The following is a 7,798-nucleotide window of genomic DNA, read 5'->3' on the forward strand; positions in this document are numbered from 1 at the left end:
TACTGATATACACCTGAACATCAACAGGAGAGGACTCTTTAAAGTAGAGACACTACATACTGATATACACCTGAACATCACCAGGAGAGGACTCTTTAAAGTAGAGGACACTACATACTGATATACACCTGAACATCAACAGGAGAGGACTCTTTAAAGTAGAGACACTACATACTGATATACACCTGAACATCAACAGGAGAGGACTCTTTAAAGTAGAAACACTACATACTGATATACACCCGAACATCAGCAGGAGAGGACTCTTTAAAGTAGAGAAACGACATACTGATATACACCTGAACATCAGCAGGAGAGGACTCTTTAAAGTAGAGACACTACATACTGATATACACCTGAACATCAGCAGGAGAGGACTCTGTAAAGTAGAAGACACTAACATACTGATATACCACCTGAACATCAACAGGAGAGGACTCTGTTAAAGTAGAGACACTACATACTGATATACACCTGAACATCAGCAGGAGAGGACTCTTTAAAGTAGAGACAACTACATACTGATATACACCTGAACATCAACAGGAGAGGGACTCTTTAAAGTAGAGACACTACATACTGAGTATACACCTGAACATCAGCAGGAGAGGACTCTTTAAAGTAGAGAAACTACATACTGATATACACCTGAACATCAGCAGGAGAGGACTCTTTAAAGTAGAGACAACTACATACTGATATACACCTGAACATCAGCAGGAGAGGACTCTTTAAAGTAGAGACACTACATACTGATATACACCTGAACATCAGCAAGGAGAGAGGACTCTTTCAAAGTAGAGACACTACATACTGATATACACCTGAACATCAGCAGGAGAGGACTCTTTAAAGTAGAGACACTACATGATTGATATACACCTGGAACATCAGCAGGAGAGGACTCTTTAAAGTAGAGGACACTACATACTGATATACGCCTGAACATCAGCAGGAGAGGACTCTTTAAAGTAGAGACACTACATACTGATATCACCTGAACAGCAGCAGGAGAGGACTCTTTAACGTACGACACTACATACTGATATACAACCTGAACATCAGCAGGAGAGGACTCTTTAAAGTAGAGACACTACATACTGATATACACCTGAACATCAGCAGGAGAGGACTCTTTAAAGTAGAGACACTACATACTGATATACACCTGAACATCAGCAGGAGAGGACTCTTTAAAGTAGAGACACTACATACTGATATACACCTGAACATCAGCAGGAAAGGACTCTTTAAAGTACAGACACTACATACTGATATACACCTGAACATCCGCAGGAGAGGACTCTTTAAAGTACAGACACTACATACTGATATACACCTGAACATCCGCAGGAGAGGACTCTTTAAAGTACAGACACTACATACTGATATACACCTGAACATCAGCAGGAGAGGACTCTTTAAAGTACAGACACTACATACTGATATACACCTGAACATCCGCAGGAGAGGACTCTTTAAGTACAGACACTACATACTGATATACACCTGAACATCAGCAGGAGAGGACTCTTTAAAGTACAGACACTACATACTGATATACACCTGAACATCAGCAGGAGAGGACTCTTTAAAGTACAGACACTACATACTGATATACACCTGAACATCCGCAGGAGAGGACTCTTTAAAGTACAGACATTACATACTGATATACACCTGAACATCCACAGGAGAGGACTCTTTAAAGTACAGACATTACATACTGATATACACCTGAACATCCGCAGGAGAGGACTCTTTAAAGTACAGACACTACATACTGACATACACCTGAACATCAGCAGGAGAGGACTCTTTAAAGTACAGACACTACATACTGATATACACCTGAACATCAGCAGGAGAGGACTCTTTAAAGTAGAGACACTACATACTGATATACACCTGAACATCAGCAGGAGAGGACTCTTTAAAGTACAGACACTACATACTGATATGGATCTGAAATTAGGGAAATAGGGCCCCTTTAAACCTTGAGTGTGTGTATAATGAGTTTTTCGGAGGATATAATTGTTACAAAAACATGTAGTTATGCTGCCTAATTTTTTACAACAATTCCTGTTGATGTGTGAACACTATGGGTGGAGGTAACCTTTGTCTTTTTGGATTCCAGGTCCACCCACTCGTGTGGTTAGTTTGAGTGGTTTCTGTCCAATTGTAGGCTGCGGAGGGCTTGTTTCGAATGTGAGTTATTCCCATCATGCTGTGCTGGTGTGTGTGTATATGTGTGTCTCTCTCTCCTGCTTCTTCCACATCGAACAGACTTCTGTCTCCGAGCTCGGTGAAGATGCTGGAGTGAAGAGAGCAGGTATGTTGCTATGGAAACCAGGGAAAGTGACTCGCCTCTCTGTTCACGGCTGCACAGTTTCCTCCCGATGCTCCTCCGGTTAGATTCCTGCCTCCCTTCATCCTGCCACAATGGGAACATCCTTGAAAGCTCAGAGACATTTTTACAGCCCAGCTCAGGGTTTGATGAGAGACTCACCGTGTGTGTGTGTGTGTGTGTGTGTGTGTGTGTGTGTGTGTGTGTGTGTGTGTGTGTGTGTGTGTGTGTGTGTGTGTGTGTGCACCATCACTGTGTTTACATGGAGAGAGAGAGGGAGACTCACAGTGACTACCTAATTGATCCTGGTGGGAAATTGGGTTTTGTGACAGTACCCATTGAGAAGGAAATAACTCAAAGCTAAAGACAAAAATATATATACAAATAGTAGATAAATTATATAAAAATACAAAGTTGAAGCAAGTATGTGCTATAAAAAGATACAATAAAATAAATATGTTTTTATATAAATGTAAAAACGGTCAGAGTAAAAATATATTATTGTTAAAGAAAGAAAATGCATTTGAAAGATTCATATACACATAAATAACATTAAGATATTTGTAGTAAAATGTCCAATACAAAATGTAAATACATAAATAATATTAATACAAGTTTTATAACAACATCAGAAGTTCAGGTAAAAATGTGCACATACGATAGAATATATATATCATATATTTATTTTATATTTTATTATGAATTTTACATGCACCAAATCCCACATTAGTCTGGGTCTGCTGAGGTGTTAAGATGTGATCTAACCCTGTTGTAAAATGTTCACTTGCAGCCAGGCATGATCATTTCCTCACCTGTGCAGCACTGCCACCTTGTGTCTTATTATCAAACTGCATTCAAGCAAGGAGAAAGGCCTGCGAACACAACCTCATGTAACTCAGGTTTAGTATCAGATTTGAGTTCTGAGTGGAAGTTCAGAAAATGTGTGAGATTGAGAACAACTCAGTTTTAAAATCCACGTTGAAAGCTAGATACATGGTTTACTTAATATATGTAGTATCATGTGTTATCTAGCCAGAGGTGGGAGAAGTACTCAGATCTTACTTGAGTAAAAGGAGAAGTACTCAGATCTTGTACTTGAGTAAAAGGAGAGGTACTCAGATCTTACTTGAGTAAAAGGAGAAGTACTCAGATCTTGTACTTGAGTAAAAGGAGAAGTATTCAGATATTGTACTTGAGTAAAAGTACAAGTACACAGTTCTTGTACTTGAGTAAAAGTACAAGTACCCAGATCTTGTACTTGAGTAAAAGTAGAAGTACTCAGATCTTGTACTTGAGTAAAAGGAGAAGTATTCAGATATTGTACTTGAGTAAAAGTACAAGTACACAGTTCTTGAGTAAAAGTAGAAGTACCCAGATCTTGTACTTGAGTAAAAGTAGAAGTACCCAGATCTTGTACTTGAGTAAAAGTACAAGTACACAGTTCTTGTACTTGAGTAAAAGTAGAAGTATCCAGATCTTGTACTTGAGTAAAAGTACAAGTACACAGTTATTGTACTTGAGTAAAAGTACAAGTACTCAGATCTTGTACTTGAGTAAAAGGAGAAGTATTCAGATATTGTAATTGAGTAAAAGTACAAGTACACAGTTCTTGAGTAAAAGTAGAAGTACCCAGATCTTGTACTTGAGTAAAAGTACTAGTACACAGTTCTTGTACTTGAGTAAAAGTAGAAGTACCCAGATCTTGTACTTGAGTAAAAGTACAAGTACACAGTTATTGTACTTGAGTAAAGTATAAGTACTCAGATCTTGTACTTGAGTAAAAGGAGAAGTATTCAGATATTGTACTTGAGTAAAAGTACAAGTACACCAGTTCTTGAGTAAAAGTAGAAGTACCCAGATCTTGTACTTGAGTAAAAAGTACAAGTACACAGTTATTGTACTTGAGTAAAAGTAGAACCCAGAATCTTGTACTTGAGTAAAGTACAAGTACACAGTTATTGTACTTGAGTAAAAGTAGAAGTACTCAGATCTTGTACTTGAGTAAAAGGAGAAGTATTCAGATATTGTACTTGAGTAAAAGTACAAGTACACATATATTGTACTTGAGTAAAAGTAGAAGTATTCAGATCTTGTACTTGAGTAAAAGTAGAAGTACTCAGATGTTGTACTTGAGTAAAAGTAGAAGTACTCAGATCTTGTACTTGAGTAAAAGTAGAAGTATCCAGATCTTGTACTTGAGTAAAAGTACAAGTACACAGTTATTGTACTTGAGTAAAAGTACAAGTACTCAGATCTTGTACTTGAGTAAAAGGAGAAGTATTCAGATATTGTAATTGAGTAAAAGTACAAGTACACAGTTCTTGAGTAAAAGTAGAAGTACCCAGATCTTGTACTTGAGTAAAAGTACTAGTACACAGTTCTTGTACTTGAGTAAAAGTAGAAGTACCCAGATCTTGTACTTGAGTAAAAGTACAAGTACACAGTTATTGTACTTGAGTAAAAGTATAAGTACTCAGATCTTGTACTTGAGTAAAAGGAGAAGTATTCAGATATTGTACTTGAGTAAAAGTACAAGTACACAGTTCTTGAGTAAAAGTAGAAGTACCCAGATCTTGTACTTGAGTAAAAGTACAAGTACACAGTTATTGTACTTGAGTAAAAGTAGAACCCAGATCTTGTACTTGAGTAAAAGTACAAGTACACAGTTATTGTACTTGAGTAAAAGTAGAAGTACTCAGATCTTGTACTTGAGTAAAAGGAGAAGTATTCAGATATTGTACTTGAGTAAAAGTACAAGTACACATATATTGTACTTGAGTAAAAGTAGAAGTATTCAGATCTTGTACTTGAGTAAAAGTAGAAGTACTCAGATGTTGTACTTGAGTAAAAGTAGAAGTACTCAGATCTTGTACTTGAGTAAAAGTAGAAGTACACAGATCTTGTTCTTGAGTAAAAGTATTCAGATGTTGTACTTGAGTAAAAGTAGAAGTACCAGAGTGTAGGAATACTCTGTTACAGTAAAATTCCTGCATTCAAAATGTTCCTCAAGTGAAAGTAGAAAAGTATTATCATCAAAATATAGTGAAAGTAGCGACAGTGAAAGTAGTCGTTGTGCAGATTGGTCCATTTCAGAATAATATATATGATATGTTTTATAATGATTGATCATGAAAGTGTTCTCAAAGCTGGTAAAGGAGCAGCTAGTTTGAATGACTTTGCAGACTGCAGGGTAGCTGGTGGATAGAAAGGTATCTATCAGGGAATAAACACACCATTCAGTGCATTAAAAAACATATTGTATTGTGAAGTTACTTCAGAAGGTTTTTATGTGTATTGAACATGGTTAGTGTTACTGCCACATACTAGACATGTATGCACTTAATTTCAGAGATAACAATGAAACTGATTACTTTTACATTCATATCTTTAATTTAATATGCCCTTCTTGCACACTAAATGTAAAAATGATCTTACTTTTATATTGTGTTAGCTGTAATTGAACCCTTCAATAGTGTAATATTTGTCAGATAATTTACAGACTTTTATCTTCACGGTCCACTTTTATATTTTCATTCAATTTTGAGATGTTTAAATTGTATAATTGTTAATTTCCTACTCTTTTTTATTCATAATGATGTCTTTGTTTTACACGCTGCTGCAACGGAACATATTCCCAATTTGGGATTGATAAAGTATTTGATGTTGGATTATAGGACCATAAAACCATAATGTTAATAATACAAATAGTGATATTACAAATAATGACAATAATAAACAATAAATAGTAAAGTAAGTAAAATGTCCAATCCAAGATAAGAATAATGACAATATTAATACAAATACTATTAAATATAATAAATAAAACTACTTTCAGGTAAAAACAGAACACATTAAAACATAGATTTAAATGAACAGCAACAAACCAACTAAACACATTACAAAAAAAGGCAAAAAGTAGCAACAAATTAACAAAATCAGGGTTTTTAAACGTGATTTACCGTTTTTTCAATTGCTTAAACACATTTTTGACAACAGGGCTCATTTTCTCCAAACACTTCGTGATGTGATTGCTGAGTCAACATCAAAGCGTGTCCGTGCTTATGTTCATTTGGCATGTGTATTTGATTGGTTCATGTGTGTAGCATTTTTAATAGCAGTGTTTTGAAAATGGCAAACAAGTGAAAATGTCAGATTTCTGTGTCTTACTTAGGCCGTATCTCATTTCTGGGATTTCCCCTCCTCGACTCCTATCCTCGACTCCTATCCTCGTGTCTAAGTCCCGCCCACAGGAGATGCGAGCGGAGGAGCCGAGGAGGGGAAATCCCAGAAATGAGATACGGCCCCTGAGAACCGTGTGCAGTGTTTTTGCAAAAAGTGAATTGCAAATTGGGCGCAGAGCTGAACATGTGTTCTGGGTTTTTAGAGTTGAGCTCAGGTTTTGCGATTTGAGTGTGAGTTTAAATAATTAGGCTTTATGTAAGATTGTTGTGTGTTAGCAACTGAACAAAACTGTAAAGGCCTTATTATGAACGTCCTCTCCACTTCCTGTTTGCTCCTGCAGGGGGCAGCACAGCACTGCAAGATGATTGGACGCCTGCTTCAGAGCACTTTTCTGATTCTGATTCCTGTCAGTAGAGCTGGATATCCGCCTGCTGGCAATGCATTTTTAACGTCGACAATCAACTGGAGAAGTTTCAGGTGATTCTATTAATGCAGGGGTCTCAAACTCAAGGCCCGGGGGCCAATCCCGGCCCGCGACTTCATTTTATGTGGCCCTGCAAGAGCTTGCAACGAATATAATACGTTTATTATACGGTTACATGCCACTTTACATGAGCAGGTTGCCCATAAACTACCCACAATGCATCTCGTTTTGTGACATGTCCACTGAAGAGACTTGCAATTATTTCCCCTGGACTTCTAGTTAAGTAGTTAATTACTAAGTTATTATCCTATCCAATAATAATCAAATTCAGAGGCAATCATGTAATATATATTATATATATATATATATTATATATTTATATAGTTACAACCGGCCCTTTGAGTGCAACCTTTATGCGAATGTGGCCCGCGATGAAATTGAGTTTGACACCCCTGTATTAATGTAATGTTAACTTTCTATGCCTTAAAACATGACCAAAAAAAAGCGTCTAGATAAAAAAAAAAAAATCCCCATTTTCTTTTATCTCAAGAAAGTTCAAATAGAGTTTGAACCGAAGCAATTATCAAATGCTTCGGAGCACTTTGCTGATTGTGATTCCAGTCAGTAGAGCTGGATGCCTGCTGGCAGGTGTTTGACTCTCTACCTCTGCCTCTGTGTGAACGCCTGATTAAAATGTCTCTTGACCCGGCTGTGACCCCTCAGCTCATTGTCTGACAGTCTGCAAACAAACCACAATAATAGAAACAGAAACAGCGTTAAGAACTACCCATATATAATAATAATAAAAATGTATTTATACAGCACTTTTCATACAACACGTGCAG

This window comes from Gymnodraco acuticeps, unplaced genomic scaffold (genome assembly GCF_902827175.1).
Source record: "Gymnodraco acuticeps unplaced genomic scaffold, fGymAcu1.1, whole genome shotgun sequence".
In the NCBI taxonomy this organism is placed as follows: Eukaryota; Metazoa; Chordata; class Actinopteri; order Perciformes; family Bathydraconidae; genus Gymnodraco; species Gymnodraco acuticeps.